Source organism: Nerophis ophidion, linkage group LG05 (genome assembly GCF_033978795.1).
Source record: "Nerophis ophidion isolate RoL-2023_Sa linkage group LG05, RoL_Noph_v1.0, whole genome shotgun sequence".
NCBI classification, from domain to species: Eukaryota; Metazoa; Chordata; class Actinopteri; order Syngnathiformes; family Syngnathidae; genus Nerophis; species Nerophis ophidion.
This window is the reverse complement of record NC_084615.1, coordinates 73,708,284-73,720,866: the sequence shown is the minus strand read 5'-3', so window position 1 is coordinate 73,720,866 and position 12,583 is coordinate 73,708,284.

Genomic DNA, 12,583 nt, shown 5'->3' with positions numbered 1-12,583 from the left:
CGAGAGGAGTCAGATGAGGTGGTTCGGGCATCTGGTCAGGATGCCACCCGAACGCCTCCCTAGGGAGGTGTTTAGGGCACGTCCAACCGGTAGGAGGCCACGGGGAAGACCCAGGACACGTTGGGAAGACTATGTCTCCCGGCTGGCCTGGGAACGCCTCGGGATCCCCCGGGAAGAGCTAGACGAAGTGGCTGGGGAGAGGGAAGTCTGGGTTTCCCTGCTTAGGCTGTTGCCCCCGCGACCCGACCTCGGATAAGCGGAAGAAGATGAATGGATGGATAAATATAAACTAAGGAAATGGAGTGTGAACTAGATCCAAGAGTGTGTATGGTGTAAGACTATGTGTAGTATTTAACAGATGAAGTGCTAGATTTTCAAAGTCAGGACCCGGGGTGGACCATTCATTTGTGCATCAGTTGGGGACGTCTCTGCGCTGCTGACTTGTCTCCACTCGAGATGATCCCCTGCCGGCCCCACTATGGACTGGACCCTCACACTATTAACTAGATCCACTCGACCCCCCCCATCTGCGGTCCCCTCCTAGATTTCTCCTTGTATCCCATTGGGTCGAGTTTTTTCTTCCCCTGATGTGGGATCTGAGCCGAGGATGTCGTTGTGGCTTGTGCAGCCCTTTGAGACATGTGTGATTAAGGGCTATATAAATAAACTTTGATTGATTGATTTTTTTACTGCCAAGTTTAGGTGCAATCCAATCTTCAAATACTTGTCCTTCCCTGCGGTATTACGATTATTTTAAACACCAAAGTCCCGAAATTATGAACAGAATGCATAAAAAAAACATTATTGTTATTAAAAACAATTATATTTCAGTACTTCTTCAAAAAAGACTAACACTGGACAATAAAGCTAGCACCACCCTGACTGACATATTTATATTGTTTCCTTTTAGTTCAGTAAGAGATGCATGAAAAAAATATCCCAGTTTTAATACAAATGAGACACAGAGTGATATCATTCTCAGTTGGAAAGGGAAGATATTGATTGATGGATTGATTGAAACTTTTATTAGTAGATTGCACAGTTCAGTACATATTCCGTACAATTGACCACTAAATGGTAACACTCCGATAAGCTTTTCAACTTGTTTAAGTCGGGGTCCACGTTAATCAATACATGGTAATAATAAGATAAGCAAAACAATTTTGCTTCCCTGCAAGGCAGACATTTCTCAACATGTTTTTGGTCGAATCGTCCTCTGATTAACACCGCGAAAAAAGGTCGTACTTGGCTTTTAATGACACGTGCCGCTTACGTGTTTGTTAACGGTTAACATTCGAATCACATGTCCCTTAAATTAAATCTCTTCGCCTTTAACCGTCTGCAATTTAACAGCGCTTCTCTAAAAGCAATCAGCCGCCACTGGGTTCAATTTTAAAAGCATCCACAAGCAGTAATGTGCAAATGTGGCGGTAGATGGAGGCATGAGGTTTGTGTTTTGGGTCTTAAGCACCTGGCTCAATTACCTACAAAAACACAGTGTGTGTGAGTGTGTGTGTGTGTGTGTGTGTAAATTGTATGGAGACTTCTTCCAATAGTTTTTTGGAATTTATGCCTTTTCACCACGTTTACAAAATAATAAATAAATAAATAAATGGGTTGTACTTGTATAGCGCTTTTCTACCTTCAAGGTACTCAAAGCGCTTTGACACTACTTCCACATTTACCCATTCACACACACATTCACACACTGATGGAGGGAGCTGCCATGCAAGGCGCCAACCAACACCCATCAGGAGCAATGGTGAAGTGTCTTGCTCAGGACACAACAGGCGTGACGAGGCTGGTACTAGGTGGGGATCGAACCAGGGACCCCCAGGTTGCGCACGGCCACTCTTCCACTGCGCCACGCCGTCCCTACACATATACATATATACACACATATGTATATACAGACATATACATATATACACACACACATATACATATATATATATATATACACATATATATATACATATATATATACACATATACACGTGTATATACATATATACAAGTATATATACATATACACACATATATAAGCATATACATATATATGCATATATATATACACATTTATATACACACATATATACATACATATATAATATATATATATATATATATATATATATATGCACACACACACGCATATATATATACATATTATATATATATACACACACACACACATATATATATATATATATATATATATATATATACATATATATATATATATATATATACATATATATATATATGCACATACACACACGCATATATATATATATATATACATATATATATATATATACACATACACACACACATATATACATATATATACATATATATATATATATATATATATATAAAACACTATTGTCTGTTATCTTATCCAACATGATTTTATAACCCTCCACTTGTTTTATTAACTTGTTGAACTTTAGCGAATTAAACAAGTTTAACATCATTGAAACAGAAGTTTAATAACCATAGCAAAGTTTCTACTGCGACTGGGATTCGAACACACGACCTTCTGCTTTGCAGCCACAGGAAGTGAAGGCGGGAAATGTTTATTTGCAGGAAAACACTTGGAGTCAAAAGTGATATGAAGCACAATATTGAATGTGCTAGTACACATGTAGCAGGAAGATCTAGGCCCCCTGCGTACTCAGACAGTGTGCTACACATCTTGGCCTGACTCCTCTTCTCAACTCACATGACCAACTACAACCTGTTCACCAAGCTTGGGAAATGGATCTCCCACTGCGTTACACAAGTCCACTCTCACTGACTAATGACTTGCATTATCAAACAAAAGGATCCCATTGTAAAGATAGTTTTCGTTATCAGTGCCAACAAAAGAGCGATGCTCAAGGGCGTTAGTCGTGTAGATTCAGTTTGTGCTTCAAGTATTGATTTGGCTTTATATGATTATATGTGATACACAAAGAGAGAGATAGAGCTTTGTCCTACAAGGTGGACACTTCTGTGTAAACATTTACTTACATCTGATCTATTGTTGTTGATATTGCCGGTTTTGCTTGTATTGCATCACTTGACTTAGGGCTGGGCGATATCGGCTTTTGTTAATATCTTGATTTCTTTAGGCCATGTCACGATACACAATATATATCTCGATATTTTGTCTTAGCCTTGATTGAACACGATGCATATAATCACACCAGTATGGTTCTATGTGTCTATATTAAAACATTCTTGTTCACACTGCATTAATATATGCTCATTTTAAACTTTCATACAAAGAGGGAAATCCCAGCTAAGTCAATTGACCAAAACTGTATTTATTAAAGAGTTATTAACCAGTGGCACAAACATTCATGTCATTTCCAAAACAGAAAGTGCAAGATTGTCAGAGACATTTTAAAACAAGCTATTAGTGCACTTTTGTGCATGATGTCACTAAGATGACATATTGAATTGAAATATTTATTTCAAACCTGCACAGTACAACTAAACACAGTTTTTTTTTTTTTTTACATGTTGGCAAAGATATTTATGCAAGGCTTGAAAAGGGGTTGGATGAAGCAGCTGCTTATAATAGCCCAACCCCTCTCACTCATTCCACATTTGACATAAACAATATAATACAAAAACAATACTCTATAAACAAAACAAGAAAAACTCATGTAGTGAAGTTAATTATATTTATATAGCGCCTTTTCTCTAGTGACTCAAAGCGCGTTTCATAGTGAAACCCAATATCTAAGTTACATTCAAACCAGTGTGGGTGGCACTGGGAGCAGGTGAGTAAAGTGTCTTGCCCAAGGACACAACGGCAATGACTAGGATGGCGGAAGCGGGAATCGAACCTGCAACCCTCAAGTCGCTGGCACGGCCGCTCTACCAACCGAGCTAAACCGCCCCCTGTACACTAACAATACCATGAGACAAGACGAGACAAAACACACACACACACACTTAATCAATCAATCAATCAATCAATGTTTATTTATATAGCCCCAAATCACAAATGTCTCAAAGGACTGCACAAATCATTACGACTACAACATCCTCGGAAGAACCCACAAAAGGGCAAGGAAAACTCACACCCAGTGGGCAGGGAGAATTCCCATCCAGTGGGACGCCAGTGACAATGCTGACTATGAGAAACCTTGGAGAGGACCTCAGATGTGGGCAACCCCCCCCCCTCTAGGGGACCGAAAGCAATGGATGTCGAGCGGGTCTAACATGATGCTGTGAAAGTTCAATCCATAGTGGCTCCAACACAGCCGCCAGAGTTCAGTTCAAAGCGGATCCAAGACAGCAGCGAGAGTCCCGTCCACAGGAAACCATCCCAAGCGGAGGCGGATCAGCAGCGTAGAGATGTCCCCAATCGATACACAGGCGAGCGGTCCATCCTGGGTCTCGACTCTGGACAACCACTCTCTGACCATTCATCTCTCTTCCATCGCTCTGTGCTGAGGGCATCACTCTCTTTCCTCCTCGTACTTCTTTTTTAAACAGTGTTTTAAATTGAATCATGCTAGAACACGTTTTTAACTCGTCCCCTAAGTTGTTCCACGGACTGACTCCACGCACTGAAATGCACATTGATTTTAAAGTTGTTCCAAATTTAGGCAAATATATTTTCTTGTTTCCTCTTCAACTGTAACTATGGTGATCATCTCTGTCCTGGAAAAGGTTCTGTGTATTGGATGGTAGAGAGTTTTGGGATGCCCTAAACATAATTTGAGCAGTTTTTTATTTAAAAAACACTTTAAGACCAATGTCTTGAAAAAATATATCACTCTTGAATTAACATTGTAGTTAATACTATGATTAATGTTAATTAAAAATTAAACATGAGATATAAATAATAATAGAAGTACAATTGTTTGTATATATTGTATATATAATTAGTGCAAAGGTCTATATGTACACAGGGATAATTCACATGCCTGTACTGTGTATAAAATTGAACTACGTTCATGTTGTTTATCCATCCATCCATTTTCTACCGCTTATTGCCTTTCGGGGTCGCGGGGGGCGCTGGCGCCTATCTCAGCTACAATCGGGCGGAAGGCAGGGTACACCCTGGACAAGTCGCCACCTCATCGCAGGGCCAACACAGATAGACAGACAACATTTACACTCACATTCACACACTAGGGCCAATTTAGTGTTGCCAATCAACCTATCCCCAGGTGCATGTCTTTGGAAGTGGGAGGAAGCCGGAGTACCCGGAGGGAACCCACGCATTCACGGGGAGAACATGCAAACTCCACACAGAAAGATCCCGAGCCTGGATTTGAACCCAGGACTGCAGGAACTTCGTATTGTGAGGCAGACGCACTAACCCCTCTGCCACCGTGAAGCCCGCATGTTGTTTATAACGTGTATTTATAATAAGTTGTGCAAAGGACTTTTTATATCTCTCGGAAGTTTATTAGGGTCCGCCCTGCCTATGGCAAAGGACTCCTGTGGAGTCCATAGGACTGTGGAGTCCTTTGCCACAGGCAAGGACCCTATTGAATCTCGTGCGTTTTATTCTTTCTTTATTATTATTATTATTATTATTCCGCATCCTCTTTGAACCTTAATTTGACCCACTGACCATGCTTCAAAACTCACCAAATTTCACACACTCATCAGAACTGGCGAAAATTGCCATCTAATAAAAAAACCAAACCCCGAAAATTAAAAATGCGCGCTAGCGCCCCCTAGGAAAAAAAAAACCAGACTGCTTGTAACTTCCATTAGGAATGTCGTAAAGACATGGAACAAAAACCTCTATGTAGGTCTGACTTAGACCTAAATTCCCCATTAGAAACGCCTGTACCTAAAATCAACAGAAATTTTGCAAAAACTCATTCAAAGCAATGAGCCTCTAAGCTGTAATTTGACCCCCTTAAAATGCTTCAAAACTCACCAAACTTGGCAGACACATCAGGACTGGCAGAAATTGCGATCTAATGAAAAAAAATAAATAAATAAAACTCAAAATTGCGCTCTAGCGCAATTTTTCAATAAAACACAGAAAAAACTGCTTCCAGGAAGAAAACACAGACAAAACTGCTGGTAACTTCCGGTAGGAATGCCGGAAAGACATGAAACAAAAACTTCTATCAAGGTCTCACTTAGACCTACATTTAGATAATTGACATCCTTTGGCAAAAATCAACAGGAAGTTAAAAATTGCCCCTTCAAAATAAAAGTTTTGTGAAAACCCGTCACCTTTTTCAAATCGAAACTCCTCCCAATGCGTTTGTCGTTTCGGCTTCAAACTCGCACAGGAGGGAGATTGAACCCTTTTGAAAAAAAACTGTCCACCAAAGTTTTGATAAGTTCTCCGGTTTGGATTTTACGCGCCTTCAAAAAACCCCTGCGCAAAGTTTCCTAAAAAATGTATTTTTTGCCTCTTTAAACTGTAATTTGACCCCCTTAAAATGCTTCAAAGTGCAAGTTAAAGCCCTACTATGCAAAGCAAAAGCCATTTATCAACAACATCCAGAATCGTCGATCTGTAATTTCACCCCCTTAACATGCTTCAAAACTCACCAAATTTTACACACATATCAGGACTGGCAAAAACTGCCGTCTAATAAAAAACCAAACCCCAAAAATCTAAATTGCGCTTAGCGCCCCCTTGGAAAAAACCCAGACAAAACTGCATGTAACTTCTGTCAGAAATGTCGTAGAGACATGAAATAAAAACCTCTATGTTGGTCTGACTTAGACCAGGGCCTGAGTAGCGGCGGCAGCGGCCAAAGGCGGACCCGACCAACGCTGCTTGCAGCTTTAATTTTGTACTTGAAATTGTTTATAGGGTTAGGCGCAATAAGTGTTTAACTTCAGCCTAAACCCTTTCGGTCTGTAACATTTTTTATTTTCAATCTATGAATGTACAACTGTTTTTTTTGCTTTGTTGACCATTGACCGAAGAACAATAAACTTGAAGTTTTAAAATTGATCACATCGTTCAGTTTAAGTTGCTTTAAGTTCATAAATAGTGGATTTGAATGTCTGTAGTGAACATCGGAAACAATCCTGATGGCCTTTTTCTGCAGAGTGACTAAAGGTTGTAGATGTGATTTATAACGATTTCCCCAGACTTCAACACGATAGGTTAAATATGACATGATAAATGAATGATATAATAACAGCAGAGCATTGGTGTTCAATAAATGACATGATCTCCTCAACATATTAAGGGACGGCGTGGCGCAGTGGGAGAGTGGCCGTGCGCAACCCGAGGGGCCCTGGTTCAAATACCACCTAGTACCAACGTCGTCACGTCCGTTGTGTCCTGAGCAAGACACTTCACCCTTGCTCCTGATGGGTGCTGGTTGGCGCCTTGCATGGCAGCTCCCTCCATCAGTGTGTGAATGTGTGTGTGAATGGGTAAATGTGGAAGTAGTGTCAAAGCGCTTTGAGTACCTTGAAGGTAGAAAAGCGCTATCAATATCAATTCCTAGATATGGTCGTAACTATACTAAATGCACTGGGCATAATAAACACAACATTATTAATATTGCTACTACGGATAATTTGATCAAAAATTCCCTAAAACAGCCCACTACCTATAATATAGGTTTTTTAAACATAAGATCATTGTCTCCTAAAACGTTGTTAGTTAATGATATTATCAGAGACAACAATCTTAACGTCATCGGTCTCAGCGAAACCTGGCTTAAACCAAACGACTTTTTTGCGCTAAATGAGGCATGTCCTCCTAACTTTACACATGCGCATATTGCCCGTCCGCTCAAAGGGGGTGGGGGGGTCGCACTAATATACAACGAAAACTTTAACCTTAGTCCTAACATAAATAATAAATATAAATCGTTTGAGGTGCTTACTATGAGGTCTGTCACACCGCTGCCTCTACACCTGGCTGTTATCTACCGCCCCCCAGGGCCCTATTCGGACTTTATTAATGAATTCACAGAGTTCGTTGCTGATCTAGTGACACACGCCGATAATATAATCATAATGGGGGACTTTAATATCCATATGAATACCCCATCGGACCCACCGTGCGTAGCGCTCCAGACTGTAATTGATAGCTGTGGTCTCACACAAATAATAAATGAACCCACGCATCGCAACGGTAATACGATAGACCTAGTGCTTGTCAGGGGCATCACCGTTTCCAAAGTTACGATACTCCCGTATACTAAAGTATTGTCCGATCATTACCTTATAAAATTCGAGGTTCAGACGCATGTTCGTCAAACTAATAATAATAATACCTGCTATAGCAGCCGCAACATTAATACGGCCACAACGACAACTCTTGCTGACCTACTGCCCTCGGTAATGGCACCATTCCCAAAGTATGTGGGCTCTATTGATAACCTCACTAACAACTTTAACGACGCCCTGCGCGAAACCATTGATAACATAGCACCGCTAAAGTTAAAAAAGGCTCCAAAAAAGCGCACCCCGTGGTTTACAGAAGAAACTAGAGCTCAGAAATTATTATGTAGAAAGCTGGAACGCAAATGGCGCACGACTAAACTTGAGGTGCACCATCAAGCATGGAGTGATGGTTTAATAACTTATAAACGCATGCTTACCTTAGCTAAAGCTAAATATTACTCAAATCTCATCCACCGTAATAAAAACGATCCTAAATTTTTGTTTAGTACGGTAGCATCGCTAACCCAACAAGGGACTCCTTCCAGTAGCTCCACCCACTCAGCTGATGACTTTATGCAATTCTTTAGTAAGAAAATTGAAGTCATTAGAAAAGAGATTAAAGACAATGCGTCCCAGCTACAACGGGGTTCTATTAACACTGACACGATTGTATATACGGCGGAGACTGCCCTCCAAAATAGTTTCTCTCGTTTTGAGGAAATAACATTAGAGGAATTGTTACAACGTGTAAATGGAATAAAACAGACAACATATTTACTTGACCCTCTTCCTGGGAAACTGATCAAGGAGCTCTTTGAATTATTAGGTCCATCAGTGCTAAATATTATAAACTTATCACTCTCCTCGGGCACTGTTCCCCTAGCATTCAAAAAAGCGGTTATTCATCCTCTTCTTAAAAGACCTAACCTCGATCCTGACCTCATGGTAAATTACCGACCGGTGTCTCACCTTCCCTTTATTTCAAAAATCCTTGAAAAAATTGTTGCGGAGCAGTTAAATGAACACTTAGCGTCTAACAATCTATGTGAAACCTTTCAATCCGGTTTCAGGGCAAATCACTCCACGGAGACAGCCCTCGCAAAAATGACTAATGATCTATTGCTAACGATGGATTCTGATGCGTCATCTATGTTGCTGCTCCTCGATCTTAGCGCTGCTTTCGATACCGTCGATCATAATATTTTATTAGAACGTATCAAAACACGAATTGGTATGTCAGACTTAGCCCTGTCTTGGTTTAACTCTTATCTTACTGATAGGATGCAGTGTGTCTCCCATAACAATGTGACCTCGGACTACGTTAAGGTAACGTGTGGAGTTCCCCAGGGTTCGGTCCTTGGCCCTGCACTCTTCAGCATCTACATGCTGCCGCTAGGTGACATCATACGCAAATACGGTATCAGCTTTCACTGTTATGCTGATGACACCCAACTCTACATGCCCCTAAAGCTGACCAACACGCCGGATTGTAGTCAGCTGGAGGCGTGTCTTAATGAAATTAAACAATGGATGTCCGCTAACTTTTTGCAACTCAACGCCAAAAAAACGGAAATGCTGATTATCTGTCCTGCTATACGCCGAACTCTATTTAATAATACAACTCTAACATTTGACAACCAAACAATTAAACAAGGCGACACGGTAAAGAATCTGGGTGTTATCTTCGACCCAACTCTCTCCTTTGAGGCACACATTAAAAGCGTTACTAAAACGGCCTTCTTTCATCTCCGTAACATCGCTAAAATTCGCTCCATTCTGTCCACTAAAGACGCTGAGATCATTATCCATGCGTTTGTTACATCTCGCCTCGACTACTGTAACGTATTATTTTCGGGTCTCCCCATGTCTAGCATTAAAAGATTACAGTTGGTACAAAATGCGGCTGCTAGACTTTTGACAAGAACAAGAAAGTTTGATCACATTACACCTGTACTGGCTCACCTGCACTGGCTTCCTGTGCACTTAAGATGTGACTTTAAGGTTTTACTACTTACGTATAAAATACTACACGGTCTAGCTCCATCTTATCTTGCCGATTGTATTGTACCGTATGTCCCGGCAAGAAATCTGCGTTCAAAGGACTCCGGCTTATTAGTGATTCCCAAAGCCCAAAAAAAGTCTGCGGGCTATAGAGCGTTTTCCGTTCGGGCTCCAGTACTCTGGAATGCCCTCCCGGTAACAGTTCGCGATGCCACCTCAGTAGAAGCATTTAAGTCTCACCTTAAAACTCATTTGTATACTCTAGCCTTTAAATAGACTCCCTTTTTAGACCAGTTGATCTGCCGTTTCTTTTCTTTTTCTTCTATGTCCCACTCTCCCGTGTGGAGGGGGTCCGGTCCGATCCGGTGGCCATGTACTGCTCGCCTGTGTATCGGCTGGGGACATCTCTGCGCTGCTGGTCCGCCTACGCTTGGGATGGTTTCCTGCTGGCTCCGCTGTGAACGGGACTCTCGCTGCTGTGTCTTGGATCCTCTTTGGACTGGACTCTCGCGACTGTGTTGTATCCATTATGGATTGAACTTTCACAGTATCATGTTAGACCCGCTCGACATCCATTGCTTTCCTCCTCTCTAAGGTTCTCATAGTCATCATTGTCACCGACGTCCCACTGGGTCATCATTGTCACCGATGTCCCACTGGGTGTGAGTTTTCCTTGCCCTTATGTGGGCCTACCGAGGATGTCGTGGTGGTTTGTGCAGCCCTTTGAGACACTAGTGATTTAGGGCTATATAAGTAAACATTGATTGATATACAAGTACAACCCATTTATCATTATGTATCATTATCATTCCAACACATTTAGCAACTTTTTTCCTCAGCTAATTTATATGAGGCTTCCATGAGATATCTTCATCTATTACTACTCCTAAGAAAGAATTTTGATGAACATATTCTATTGGTGTATCATCAATAATAATCCTGATCGATATATTACTTTTGCGATTGCTAAGGAGCATTATTTTGGTCTTCTTTAAATTCAAAGACAATTTGTTCGCATTAAACCAAGTTTTTAACTTGATCATCTCCTCAGTTACAGAAGTCCGAAGTTGCTTCACGTGGTCACCTGCACATGTAATTGTTGTATCATCAGAAAAGAGGTTGAATTTCAGCAGCGTTGATACTTTACATATTTCATTAATAGTGTGGGTCCCAGTATCGAGCCCCGAGGAACTCCACAGGTTATGTTCATCAGTATAGATTGATGTTGGTCCTTCTGAACAATCTGCTGTCTCTCATTTAAGTAGCTCTCCAGCCATTTCCCTGCCAATCGCCTCATGTCATAGTTTTCCAGTTTATTTACCAAAATCTGGTGGTCAATGGTATCAAAAGCCTTTTACAGGTCAATAAAAATTCCCATAACAAATGTATTCTTCTCGATACCATTAGTAATGTTCTCTAATAAATTAATTCAAGCTAATGAAGTTGATCTATTTTGTTGGAACCCATATTGACAATCAGATAATAATTTGTGCTTTTCAATAAAGCCACGAAGTCTATTATCGAATAATTTTTCCAATATTTTTGATAACTGTGGCAGAACGGAGATGGGCCGGTAATTAGTGAAGTGATGTCATTCTCCAGATTTGAAGATGGGGATGACTTTCGATAGTTTCATTTGTGAAGGAAATTGTCCAAGTCGAAAAGATAAATTGCAGATGTGTGTGAATGGTTTGATGATTTCTTCCGCTACGTTCCGGACTGTCCTCATCTCGAGGTCATAGATGTCACGTGATGTTTCGTTCTTGCTTTTCTGGATGACCTCCAAGACTTCCTTTTCGACAGTCGGAGTAAGGAACATCGAATAAGGATTTTTTTTCAATAAATTCCATGGGCTGTTCATCAATTGGTATTTTTTTTGCCAGCTTAGGCCCAATATTAACAAAAAAACATATTGAAGCCGTCAGCAATCATTTTCTTGTCAATTATGATTAGGTCGTTCTCAACAAAAAACTCCGGATAACAAACCTATCAAAACAACATTAAATTAATGTGGACTTTTTGTACAGAACGCCACAACAGTAGTGTAAAACAAATAAAGTGTACTTTTTTTGCATGATGTCACACAAGATATTTCAATAACTGTCAAATAAAAACGAGCTGCATAATAGGAAATTAAATCGCTATGTGGTAGGTTACTGTGGACATTATCTCCTTATGTTGTTGACAAATTTTTTCATACGGTGTTGATATGGAAATGGTTGCCTCGGCATTTTGTTGGTGTGGCACCGAACGAGGATGTTGACATGTAGAGTTTCAAGCACTATTCATTCTCTAGCGCAGTGGTTCTCAACCTTTTTTTAGTGATGTACCCACTATGAACATTTTTTTTAATTGAAGTACCCCCTAATCTGAGCAAAGCATTTTTGGTTGGAAAAAAAGAAATAAAAAAGTAATTTTACTTTTCAGGAGAACATCCGCACCATAACAGAACAAATACCCAGAACCC